Here is a 14,473-nt window from a genome sequence, read left to right on the forward strand (position 1 = left end):
GAACAGGTGGGTGAATGATCGAGACGGATTGATAAAAATTCTGTGGATGATAGAGATGCAAACAATTTTATATTTTACTTGCAGTGGTGGGAGGTTGAGCGAACAGAATCAGCTGCTCCAGTGCCACTCTCAGAATGCCAGTACTCACTGGTCACAAGGAATCAGTGCCTCAGTTTGTAACTCAATATGGCATCTGCCAGATGCTATACTCACCTGAGGTACACACTTCCCAGCAGGGCTGTACTGGATGGTGATCAGGAATGGGAACTCAGACAGATTATCCCCCTCTAAACCCAAGTTCTGTGGATTCTGAGCCCATTTGCCTGTTGTGGGCTGTGGTTGTGCAGCCTCCCAAATTTCTGTCAGTAACATTGGGTGTACGGTATAGAGAGATATCACCCTGACACCAAAGGTGAACATTTCACAAGATCACAAGACAAGGGAGCAGGAGCAGGCCATTCAGCCCATCGAGTCTGCTCCAAGGAAAAGGGAAAAAAAGAAATGAGAAGTGGGGAATGGGGAGGGTGGGGGGTGAAAAAAAAAGCCTATTCTAATCCCAATTTCCGGCCTTATCCCCATATCCCTTGATACCCTGACTATTTAGATATCTATCTATCTCCTCCTTGAACGCCCCCACTGATCTGGCCTCCACTGCTGTACGTGGCAAGGAGTTCCACAAATTCACCACCATCTGGCTAAAGAAATTTCTTCTTATCTCTGTTTTGAAACTGTACCCTCTAATTCTAAGATTGTGCCCTCTGGTCCTGGACTCACCCACCAAGGGAAACAGCCTAGCCACATCTACTCTGTCCTTTCCTATCAACATTTTAAATGTCGCTATGAGGTCCCCTCTCATCCTTCTGTACTCCAGTGAGTACAGTCCAAGAGCCGACAAACACTCATCATACGTAAGCCCTTTCATTCCTGGAATCATCCTCGTAAATCTCCTCTGAACCATCTCCAACGTCAGCACATCCTTCCTAAGATGTGGGGCCTAAAACTGCGCACAGTATTCCAAATGAGGCCTCACTAGTGCCCCGTAGAGCCTCATCAACACTTCCTTACTTTTAAACACTATACCTCTCTAAATGAATGCCAACATAGCATTCGCTTTCTTTACCACCGATCCGACCTGGTTAACCTTTAAGGTATCCTGCACGAATACTCCCAAGTCCCTTTGTACTTCCGTACTTTGCATGTTCTCTCCTTCTAGATAATAATCTGCCTGCTTATTTCTGCTTCCAAAGTGTACAACTGCACATTTCTCAACATTGAATCTCATCTGCCATTTCCTTGCCCATTCTCCTAAACTATCTAGGTCTCTCTGCAACCTTCCTGTCTCCTCAATACTCCCTACTCCTCCACCTATCTTGGTGTCATCTGCAAACTTAGCCACGAAACCATTTATTCCATCATCCAAATCATTAATGTACAAGGTAAAAAGGAGCGGCCCCAACACCGACCCCTGCGGCACACCACTAGTAACCGGTAGCCAATCAGAACAAGATCCTTTTATTCCCACCCTTTGCTTCCTGCCAACCAGCCAATGCTCCACCCATTCTGTTATCCTACCCGTAATTCCATGAGCTCTCATCTTATTAGTCTCTTATGAGGCACCTTATCAAAGGCCTTTTGAAAGTCTAAATACACAATATCTACCACCTCTCCCTTATCCACCCTACCTGTGATTTCTTCAAAAAACTCCAATAGGTTGGTCAGGCAGGATCTTCCCTTCACAAAACCATGTTGGCTAGGACCTATCTTGCCTTGCGCCTCTAGGTATTCAGTAACCCCATCCTTAAGGATAGATTCCAATAACTTTCCCACCACTGACGTCAGACTAATAGGTCTGTAATTTCCTTTATGCTGCCTCCCTCCTTTTTTATACGGCGGAACTACATTTGCGACCCTCCAGTCCTCCAGAACCATGCTGGAATCTATCAATTCCTGGAAAATTATCACCAATGCTTCCGCTATCTCTAAAGCGACCTCCTTCAGAACCCAGGGATGCACCTCATCCGGTCCGGGAGACTTATCAGTCTTTAGCCCATTTAGTTTTCCTAGCACCTTCTCCCTAGTAATTTTAACTGAACTCAGTATCCAAGTCTATCCAACCTCTCCTTAAGACTAATACTCTTTAATCCAGGCAACATCCTGGTGAACCTCTTCTGGCAAAGCCTCCACATCCTTCCTACAGTGCAGCAACCAGAACTGCACACATTACTCCAAATGTGGCCTAACCAAAGTTTTATACAGCTGCAACGTGACTCTCCAACTTTTATACAGGGCTCCCTGTGTTACAGATGACCCGACTTATGGAAATTCAACTTTATGCAAATTCCCCCATCCATTTTTAAAGCATTTTTCAAGATAGAAATAAGAAAATGTTTCATGGCATTCATTAATGACTGGGCACAATGTGTATTCCATTAGACTGGTTATGGGTGGTATTAGGGTGAATGAAATGAAAGTGTATGGAGAGCAATACAAATACCATGGAAAATGGATCTTTCTGACTTGGGGAGAAATCAGCTTATGGACAGTGCTCAGGAATGAATCCCTTACATAACCGGGGACTTCCTGTACTCAGCTCTCTCACTAATGGAGGCAAGCGTGTTGTTTGCATTCTTCATCACCCTATGTACTTGTTTTGCCACTTTCAGGGAGCTATGAACCCACCTCAAGACCCCTCTGTACTTTAATGCTCCAAAGGATCCTGACATTTACTAAACACTTTCCTCTTGCATTTGACTTCCCAAAATGCATCACCTCACAGTTGTCTGAATTAAACTCCATCTGCCATTTCTCTGCCCAAATTTCCATCTGTTGGAAACCTGCCTGTAAGATGGGCACTTGATGGGTGGCATGGACATGGTGGGCTGTAGGGACGGTTTCTGTGCTGTAAAGCTCTATCCCTGAGTCTTCCTGGCCAAACAACATATTGTGCACTACAAAGGTTGCCCTTCATGTTGTCATTGCCTACTCCATCTGCATCATTTACCACACTGAAAATACAGCCCTTGTTCAAGGTTGTGTGGCAGGAGTGGGCAGAGGACAGGATCAAGGCAGGAGGCAACTGTTGGGGCCAGTGGTTCCAGCAAGGAGACTGAGCATAACCCACATGACTCAGGGAAGCAGGCTGGCCACGTCTGTGTGCAGGAAGATGTGGACAACAATCAGGCTTGGGCTGCTAGGTGGAAAGGAACATTTGGACCACAAACACAAACAACACACACAAAGTGCTGGAGGAACTCAGCGGGTCAGGCAGCACCTATGGAGGGAAATAAACAGTCAACGTTTCGGGTCGAGGCCCTTTATCTGGACCGGGACTTTTGAACCACAAAATTGCCAGTTAGGTCCAACAATGGGTTGGACTTCTAAATGTTTAAACTCAGAGATATCTAGGGATGAACAATAAGTCTCAACACTGCCGGTCACACCCAAAGCCCTGGAACAATTAATGATTGAGTTCAGTTTCAAGTTTGAGAAGGAGAAGCTGATAACTGGTGTATCGATATTTCAGTGGAACAAAGGAAATTACAGTGGTATGAGAGAGGAGCTGGCCCAAATTGATTGGAAGAGTAAGCTAGCTGGAGGGACGGCGGAGGAGAAATGGAAGGAATTTATACAGGAAATAAGGAAAATGCGGGATAGATATATTCCAAGAAAAAAAGGTTTTGAGTGGAAAAAAGGCACGTGTGGATAACGAGAGAGGTGAAGGCTAAAATAAAAGCAAAAGGGGCGGCGTACAAAGAAGCAAAAATTAGTGGGAAAACAGAAGACTGGGAAGCTTTTAAAAACCTTCAGAGAGAAACTAAGAAGGTCATTAGGAAGGAAAAGATGAATTATGAAAAGAAGTTGGTGGATAACATTCGAAAGGATACTAAGAGGAAAAATAGAAGATCAGACTGTTATTTAAATGGTGAAAGAGTGCAGCGTGCTGTTGTGCAGAGGGACTTGGGAGGGCTTGTGCATGAATCACAACAGGTTGCTTTGCAGGTGCAACAGGTCATCAAGAAGGCAAATGGAACGTTGCCCTTCATTGCTGGAGGGATTGAATTTAAGACCAGTATAGGGTACCTTAAATTGAATTACATAAATTTAAATTCCACCATGGCTGTCCTGGGATTTGAACTTCTGTCTCTAGATCAGTAGTTCAGGCCTCTGTATGATGCACCAATAATTGAACCACTGATCTACAGTGTCTAATGGCACAAGTGACTGCCACTTGTTCCACGGGTTGGCCTCACTGCCTACTGCTCTCTCCCAGGAAGAGTAGAACAGCCTCTGTCACGTCCAGAGGTAGAAGTGGGTGGTACTTGATGCCTGTGGCAGTGAGCCAGGAGCTAAAAAACAAAGGCCACTGTGAATTGTCTCTCACGGGTCCAGGCTCAGCATGTGGCAGAGCTGAGTACCGACTCTCTGGTGAATCTTAACCTCGGGAAACATTGCTGCTCAGCACAAAACACAAGGGCCCTCTTCTCTCTGGATAACCTTGGTGAGTGGCCCTTTTGGCCAGAGCCCCTCCTTGCATCCATTGATACCTTGGCCTGATTATTGGACCCTCCCCCTCCTCCATGCCATGCTGGGGGCTTGGTGACACTTTAAAGCACTCACTTGTCCCACAGAAATTCCCACCCCTGTGCACCTCAGTGCCAGATGCAGATGTCCTACTTTCTGCACAGGTTCTCCAACTCGCTGAGCACCTAATCCATCACTGACAGGCCAGGAAGTTATGGAAAATGTGCCTGAAGAGTGCATGGAGGAAGAGGGGTCTGGGGAAGGCAGGATCAGCCACAGTGAGATGAGATCTTCAGACAGCTTTCTCCATGTGAGTAACACAAAGTTAGCTGGTCAACATGGGCCAATTGAACAAAGCTGACGTTGGTTCAACGCTGCACCAGGATGGGTGTCACCAACAGCCGTCTCTGCATTCCTCCGCTGTATGTGTTACATGGTGAGCTGTGCTAATTGGTCGGACAAGTCAGGCAGTTCGCACTAGAAATAGGACTGTTATGTACCAGCAACAATGGAAGCACAACGAGCCATGTATAAGTGTTAGAATCTATTTATTAATAACTACCTGTAATAATAAGAGAAATAAAAACATTAAATATTAAACATCGACCCCAAAAATAAACTCAAAGTGTGTGCGTGGCAAATTCCCAAACCCCAAGTCTAGGAATAGTTCTCAAAGTTCAGTTCAGCAAGTCATAAGGTAGAACGATCAGCAAAGGCTTTTGAAAACCACAGTAGATTTTAGGGAGAATGTAGAGAGAATTTACAAAATCCACATGTTCCACGATGGAACTCATACGACACATCAATCATCAATGATCTCCATTGCTTTGTTCCGAAGTATCTGCCACACCGAGGGCACTCAACTTGTGGCCGCCCACAGATATACCTGCTTTCCAGTACAGGTTAACGACAAAGTGGACTCCACAGATTGCTGCAAAAATCCATACATGGATTGTATCGTGACAGTCACAGCGATTGTTCCTCATCTATAGATACAGAGACCGGCAGTCACTGTTTTTCTCTCTCTCTCTCTCTTTCTCTCTCTCTCTTTCTCCCTCCCTCCCTCCCTCCCTCCCTCCGACTCTCTGTGCAGCAGCCAGTACGCTCCAGATATAGTCTTGCAGTCCTCAGATAACACCACACACACACACACCACTACACTACTGTCCAGGTGCCTTAAAGGGACATTCACCAAGTAGCAACCTGGCTCGTAACAGGGACCCATGATTCAGAAACACAAATTTCAAATGTACCAGCACAGTGCAAGCAGATCATTCAGCCTCAAGATGATGATAAACACAGAGCTTCTTCATGGAACATTCTACTTTCATATTTAACTCAAGCTCCCTGATAGTTTTACACAGAACACAGAACAGTACAGCACAGGGACAGGCCCTTTGGCCCATCATGTCTGTGCCAACCAAGATGCCAATTTAAACTAATCCCGTTCGCCTGCACGTGGTCTGTATCCCTCCATTCCCTGCCTGTTCATGTGCCTGTCTAAATGCCCCTAACGTTGCTGTTGTATCTGCTCCCACCATCTCCCCTGGCAGCCCGCTCCAGGCACCCACCGCTTTCTGTGTAAAAACTTGCCTCTTTTAAATGAATTGTACTTTGTGGAGGCAGCAGTGGCAGAATGTTACCAGGTAAATGTAAAATCAGAGCCAGTAATTTGTTGGGACAGGACACGTCCATGCTGTTTTATGAACCGAAGATTAAATTTAGATTATGAACTGCAGTGTATTCAAAGCAGAGATCGGCAGACTTCCAGCTGTTAAGAGCATCGCGGGAAGTGGGTTAAGTGGAGGAAAGTGGCTCTGAGGCCAAGGATCAGCCATGATCTTCACGAATGGTGGAGTGGACGTGAGGGGTGAAAGACCTCCTTGTTGTGATATCGGCAGAGTGAATGTCCGGATGTCAAATCCTGCCAACACTCCAACGTGGGAGGGAGAGAGATTGGCCTGCATTTCTGTGTGCACTGATCTTGCCACAGCAAGCTTCTATAAACAGAGACAATTGCTAATCTCATATTGAACCAAACAGAGCAAACATTTGATAACTTGTTTGGCTTGATTCCTGAGGTACTTTACACAGTGGCAGAGAGAGATAGAGCACAGAAACAGGCCCTTCAGCCCAGCAAGTCTGTGCTGACCACCAAGCACTCATTTTGTACTAATCCCATCAACTTCCCCAGAAACTATCTCTTACTCCCACACGAGGGGCAGTTCACAGCGGCCAATTAACCCAACAACATGCTTGTCTTTGGGATGTGGGAGGACACCGGAGCACGCGGAGGAAACACAGGTTGACACAGGGAGAACGTGGAAGCTCCACACTCACACAGTACCCGGGGTTGGGATTGAACCTGGGTGAGACAGTGGCTCCACTACCCGTGTCACATATCTCCGTGGAAACCATCATCTTGGAAGCTTGTAGTGACTGAGCCATGGGTGTCCACATGAACTGCCTGTTGTCCTCACGGAATGTCTGGGGGTGTCCTCACGGAATGTCTGGTGTCCTCACAGAATCCCTGGTGGTGTCCACACGAAAGTTACGTGAATTGCCCTGTGTACTTCTGTACATGTAACTGGTGTGGCCTCAGCTAACCCAGAGTGAACAGACTCTCTTTAGAGATTGTAGTGGGACTGTATTGCAGGAGATGAGGGGTATAAGTAAAGGGGTTCAAATCCCTCAATGAATATCACACACAAAATGCTGGAGGAACTCAGCAGGTCAGGCAGCATCTACGGAGGGAAATAAACAGTCGACATTTCGAGTCGAGACCCTTCACCAGGATTTTGAAGTGGGCATGACTCAGAACTGTGGCATGCTTTGATTGTGAAGCCTATAAGCAAACAATAGGTGTAAGTTTATCCTATTTGTCTCAAGCTGCTGTTTCACTGGCAGCTCTGCACACAATACAACCATTGATGAAAACAGCACCATGGAAACCAAGGTACCTCTACACCCCACGGTCACTCACAGCACTCAGTAACTTCAGAAACAGTTGAGTATGGGTTAAAGGGAAGGACACTGGCTCTGCGAAGGAAAATGGCCTCAACAGGTGTTCCCCTTATCCCTCAGGCAAAAAATGTTGTGGTCTTTAAGAATGGGGATCCTTTCTTTACAGGAAGAAAGCTTGTGATCAACCAGAGACAGATTCTAACTTTTGAGACCTTTTTAAATGAAGTAACAGGTTACATCAATGCTCCTGTGGCTGTGAGGAACATCTACACTCCAAGTGGGGGACACCGAGTCCTTACGTTAAGTCAGCTACAGAATGGATGTCATTACGTGGCTGCAGGATTTGAAAAGTTTAAAAAAATAGAGTAAGTGGATTTATGCTTTTCTGTTTCAACTTATACACATTTTGGTGCACTTTGAGAAGTTTGGTGGGATTTCTCAGCATTAATGGACATTTTTATTAATTAGTGCCGATTCAAGCAGTTTATCTTGAGGAACCATTTATACTGAGATCTTGCCCACGTTGAGCTGTGACAAGGACATCCACCTCATTCAGTGGAAGCTTCCAGACTAGTTGCCAAACTGGGCTTCATTCTGCTCAAACAATGTAATCTGAGGAGGGTCGATGGATGGGGCTTGGAGACTCGCACCAGGTTCTGTGGTGAGACACAGGAAAACAAATATAAGTTAGTCACTTACTTTACTTATGAAAAAATAAAATTAAGTGGAATTGAACTTGGTCACCTCTGCGAAATGATGAAAGGAATCTGGGGGTAACGTGGAGCGGAGTCTTCACTTTAATGATTCCACCACAGATCTGGTTTTGACCTAAAACTTTGATAAAAGTACTTTGAAAATGATAAATGAGGCCGTGTCCCAGCAACAGGGGCGTTGTCTTTCCTGTGGCTCCCTTGGCTATGGAACATACCTTGTGAAGTGAGGCGGAAAAGAGAGGAAAGTAAATATTAAGTGGGAGTAATAAATTGGTCGCAGCTTCGATCTTGAACTATTCCACCGTGGCAGTCAATGAAAATTGAGGATATGGTCACTTTGTTCCACTTCTGTTCTTTTCTACATTTTTCCGTGGTGTACGAAGGCTATAATAAATCTAGTCAACAGGAAAAGAAAAGCATACAAAAGGTGCAGAGAGCTCGGTAATGTTAGAGATCTGGAGGAGTACAAGGCTAAAAGGAAGGAACTTAAGAGAGAGATTAGGAGAGCCAGAAGGGGACATGAGAAGGCCTTGGCGGGCAGGATTAAGGAAAACCCCAAGGCGTTCTACAAGTATGTGAAGAGTAAGAGGATGAAATACGAAAGGATAGGGCCTATCAAGTGCAGCAGTGGGAAAGTGCGTATGGATCTGGAAGAAGTAGCGGAGGTCTTAATGAATACTTTACGTCAGTATTCACCACGGAAAAAGATCTGGGGGATTGTAGTGGGGATTTGCAGTGGCCTGAAAAGATTGAGCATGTAGATATTAGAAAAGGGGTGGTGCTGAAACTTTTGGAAAGCATCAAGTTAGATAAGTTGCTGGGACCGGATGAGATGTACCCCAGGTTGCTGTGGGAGGCGAGGGAGGAGACTGTGGATCATCTGACGATGACCTTTGTGTCGTCCATGGAGACGGGAGAGGTTCCAGAAGATTGGAGGGTTGCGGATGTTGTTCCCTTATCTAAGAAGGGGAGTAGGGATAGCCCAGGAATTTATAGTCTGGTGAGTCTTACCTCAGTGGTTGGTGAGCTGATGGAGAAGATCCTGAGAGGCAGGATTTATGAACATGTGGAGAGGTATAATATGATTAGGAATAGTCAGCATGGCTTTGTCAAGGGCAGGTTCTACCTTACGAGCCTGATTGAATTTTTTGAGGATGTGACTAAACACATTGATGAAGGGAGAGCAGTAGATGTAGTGTATATGGATTTCAGCAAGGCATTTGATAAGGTACCCCATGCGAGGCTTATGGAGAAGGTGAGGAGACGTGGGAGCCAAGGGGACATTGCAGTGTGGATCCAGAACTGGCTGGCCCACAGAAGGCAAAGAGTGGTTGTTGAAGGGTCGTATTCTGCATGGAGGTCGGTGACCAGTGGTGTACCTCAGGGATCTGTACTGGGACCCTTACTATTTGTGGTTTTTATAAATGACCTGGATGAGGAAGTGTAGGGGTGGGTTAGTAAGTTTGTGGATGACATGAAGGTTGGGGGTGTTGTGGATAGTTTGGAGGGCTGTCAGATGTTACAGAGGGACATAGATAGGATGCAGAGTTGGGCTGAGAAGGGGCAGATGCAGTTCAACCCAGATAAGTGTGAAGTGGTTCATTTTGGTAGGTCAAATATGTTGGCAGAATATAGTATTAATGGTAGGACCCTTGGCAATGTGGAGGATCAGAGGGATCTTGGGGTCTGAGTCCATAGGACGCTCAAAGCGGCTGCGCATGTTGACTCTGTGGTTAAGAAGGCATATGGTGTATTGTCCTTCATCAATCGGGGAATTGAATTTAGGAGCCGTGAGATATTGTTGCAGTTATATAGGTCCCTGGTCAGACCCCACTTGGAGTATTGTGCTCAGTTCTGGTCACCTCACTACAGGAAAGATGTGGACGCCATAGAGAGGGTGCAGAGGAGATTTACAAGGATGCTGCCTGGAACGCGGAGCATGCCTTATGAAAGCAGGTTGAGGGAACTCGGCCTTTTCTCCTTGGAGAGACGAAGGATGAGGGGGGACCTGATAGAGGTGTATAAGATGATGAGAGGTATTGATCGGGTAGATAGTCAGAGGTTTTTCCCCAGGGCTGAATTGGTGGCCACAAGAAGACATAGGTTTAAGGTGCTGGGGAGTAGATATAGAGGAGATGTGAGGGGTAAGTTTTTTACTCAGAGAGTGGTGAGTGCGTGGAATGAGCTGCCGGAAATGGTGGTGGAGGCTGATACGATAGGGTCTTTCAAGAGACTGTTAGATTGGTACATGAAGCTGAGTAAAATAGAGGGCTATGGGTAAGCCTAGTAATTTCTAGGGTAGGGACATGTTCGGCACAGCTTTGTGGGCCGAAGCGCCTGAACTGTGCTGTAATTGTTCTATGTTCTATGTCCTACATGACACTGAAATGAAGATTGATCCAGTGACACAGCAGTTAGTGTTGCTGCCTCACAGCTCCAGAGACCTGGGTTCGACCCCAATCTCTGGTGCCGTCTGTGTGGAGCTTGTATATTCTCCCTGTGACTGCGTGGGTTTCCCCAGGTTCTCCAGTTTCCTCCCACATCTCAAAGATGTGTGGGCTGGTAGGTTAATTAGCTGCTGTAGATTGTCCCTAGTGTAGGCGGGCGGCAGGAAAACTGGGAAGATGGGTTGATTGGGATGTGAGGGGAATAGAGGGGATGGGGGTAGAAGGGTCCTTGATGGTTCACGTGGATGTGAGGGCCAGATGGCCTGGGTCAGTGTGTGTGGCCCTGACACTAGTGTTGAAGATCCCAAGCTCATCCACGAGATGCCTGCCACAGTCCCAGCCAACAGACTCGGCACCGAAGTCACCAGAGTGACATAGACATCTTCCACACGAACAACTGCAGGATAAAATCGGGTGGGTGGGTTTGCAGGCAAACAGGCAGCTTGTGGAATAATGTGTGCTGGTTTCTGGTGAGCAACCTCCTTTCACCTTGACAAACTAATTTTAGATGTGTGAAGTCTCATTCCCTTTGAATTAAAAGCAAAGTAATTGTTCCAGCCCTCTCTTTGTCCCAATTATCTCCTCCCTCTGCAATTCCCAGTCTACATTTCAATTCCCTACCTCATTGCCTCCTTATGGCAATCCCTACTGGTTGAGAATGATTATCCCCGGGGATACCTGATCTGTGAGTCTGAAGGTGGCTGATGAGATCAGTCAGGGATTGGCAGATTGCAACCTGCAATCAATCTTCCTTACAGTAACAGCTCGCCTCATGGTGTGGAGCTGTCAGAACATTTTGTAATAAATCATCATTAAAAGTTCCCTCCACCGTATCATTTATGGTAAGTATAAACAGGGAAGAACAAGAATCAGATCCTGCCAAGCTTCACTCATTAATTTTCTCCCACACAGATCCTGTACACCACCTGTTTTTTTAAAATTCAGTTTGGAAACACATCCTTGGTTTTGTATGTTTAAGCATTTTCTTTAAAAGCCTCACGTGTGGAACCTTTGAGATGGAATTGTACCAGGTTTCTATAATAAAAGCAGAAATTGCTGGAAATATTTGAAACATCAGGCAGCATTTGCAGCGAGAGGCGGGGAGTTAACATTCCAAGTGATGATCCCACAACAGGGTCTTTGTTTAAGATGTCGTAGAAGAGTTAGGGACAGATGTGTAAGAGCACGTTATAGTAAATTGAGTGCTTCTGAAATTACACTTTGATTATAACAGTAAAATAAATCAATATTTACAAGCAAGTTTGTCTCAAAGAGTTTACTAATGTCCATGTTACATAAATTTGAATGTAATGGAGTTTGTTAATAAACAGTTAAGTTTTTGAGTGACCTCATGTAGGATCACTATTAATCAGGAAAGACCTGGAGGATCAAAGATAAATCAAATTTATACAGCACACTTCAGTGTCACGGTAAGGTAACAAAACTGTGATTAATTATAACAGTTTCGAGAGAGAGGAGTTCAGAACATTCAATTTGTGTGACAGACTATATAAAATTATGGTTTAGCTCAAGGGTCGCCCAGTGAAAGGAGCTGCCAACTGCAGCTTTGTATCACAATTAAAAACAACAGAGCAATATTGAGATATCAACACCTAAAGCACATTTAAGGAGAATGTTACTTTCATGTCAGCATTAGTTCCTCCAACAGGTTTTTTTATGATGATGGCTCTTTATACATTTATTCATTTATGGGATATGAGCAAACCTGGCTCAGGTCAACATTCACTGTCCATCCCACCTGCCTGTGAGAAAGTTTGACAATGAAAGTCAATGAAAGATTTGGGATTTTAACCCTTTTGGGTTAACTACTGCTGAACTCAGCATGTGCTGAGCTTGATCACACAAACAGGACTATAAGTATATTTACTTCTTTTATATTGTTGTGGAAAAGGTAGTGCAGTCAGGGTATAGGTCAAGGAACAGAGGTGGTCTGGACCTGTGAATTGTGGTGTGCTTTCTTTGAAGCTCAAAGACTTAGGTTTGCAAAGGGGGTTAATACCAGTGAAATGTTCAAAAGAATCTGTAACAGGATCTTCTCCTCCAACTAACCGGTTGTAAACAAAAGTGGAATGTAGGATTTAGGATTCAGAAAAGGAGAAGTCTGACAAATGTAAGAAGGAATCTTTCTGAGGACGATAGTTCATTGATGTAGGGATTCAGTGAGGTACCTGCATCTTACACAGACAACTTCCCATTTACAGGGGAAAGCTAATTAGCTAAAGTATCCATCAAGGTAAATCATAGACTGATGAACTGTACAGGGTACTGGTGAGGCTGCACCTGGAGTACTGCGTGCAGGTCTGGTGTCCTTACTTGAGGAAAGATACACTGGCTTTGGAGGTGGTGCAGAGGAGGTTCACCTGGTTGATTCCAGAGATGAGGAGGTTAGTCTATGAGGAGAGATTGAGTCACCTGGGACTATACTCACTGGAATTCAGAAGAATGAGAGGGGATCTTATAGAAACATATAAAATTATGAAAAGAATAGGTAAGATAGAGGCAGGAAGGTAGTTTCCACTGGTAGGTGAGACTAGAACCGGGGGACATAGCCTCAAGATTCAAAGGAATAGATTTAGGAAAGAGATGATGAGAAAATGCTTTCCCCAAAGGAGCAAATCTGTGGAATTTTCTGCCCAAGGAAGCAGTAGAACTACCTCATTAAATAGGTAGATTTTTGCATAGTAGGGGAACTAAGGGTAATGGGGAAAAGGCAGGCAGATGGATCTGAGTCCACGGCCAGATCAGCCATGATCTTACTGAATGGCGGAGCAGGTTTGATGGGCCGGATGGCCTCCTCCTGCTCCTGTTTCTATGTTCTTACATAAGTGCGTATTTTTATTTTTAAATAATAGAATTTTTTTGCTGGAAAACAGACTGGATGTATCGTGTTGATGGTATAATGGAGTGAAGGGAGAACTGTGAGATATTCTCCATGTTCCACACTTCAGGCTTTCACTGTTACAAGAACTCACCTGTGAGGTTTTACGTACTCACAAGGATCACATCTGCAACATTGCATCACGGATAATCAGCAGACATTAAATGCTTAGTAAAGTTGTTTGTATTGTCTGGAGCCCTCCAAGAATGGTTTTATATAATCTGTTCCAAAATTATTCGTGTGTTGATATAAATAACATATAGTCCTTGTGGTATTACATCGATATTTCTCAGATATAGAAAGTACTTCACAACCAATAAGTACTTTTGAAGAATAATTGCTGTTGTTAAATAACTAAGTAGGAAAACCAGGTAAGGCCCATGAATTACAAACTAGATCAGTCGAGGTGTTACCTGCAGAAGTTTTGTCTTCTGAAATCACTGTCACCTCCAAATCAATGCTGCACTTGGATACTCCTCCTGTCTCTCTCTCCTCTGTTCTCCCCTCCCTCTCCCTTTGCTCTTCTCTCTCTCTCTCCCCCTTCAGCCTTGTGAAGATACTCTTCCCTCCAAGTCACACTGCTTGATTCTACAACACTCACTGCCTTTCTCATAACACCTTCTCCATGAGCACTGAGACTTTATGCCACTAATATGCACTGAAAGGAGCATAACATTTACACTAGATGTCTTCGATAATGGAAAAGCATCAAACCGGCAGACAATCTACTTGAGACTAATTGACATATTGGCCTTGGTTCTAACCTCACACTGGGATATCAGTTGGTTGGACAGGAAAATGTTAAAATCTCAGAATCCAACAACTACTCATTCTTATCCCTTTAGATTTTAATCTGCGAGAGTGGGGATGTGGATGAGGATCCCACACAGAAAGGGGTGGGGGTGCAAATATTGGACCAGGTTCACTAC

This window comes from Pristis pectinata, chromosome 22 (genome assembly GCF_009764475.1).
Source record: "Pristis pectinata isolate sPriPec2 chromosome 22, sPriPec2.1.pri, whole genome shotgun sequence".
Taxonomy (NCBI): Eukaryota; Metazoa; Chordata; class Chondrichthyes; order Rhinopristiformes; family Pristidae; genus Pristis; species Pristis pectinata.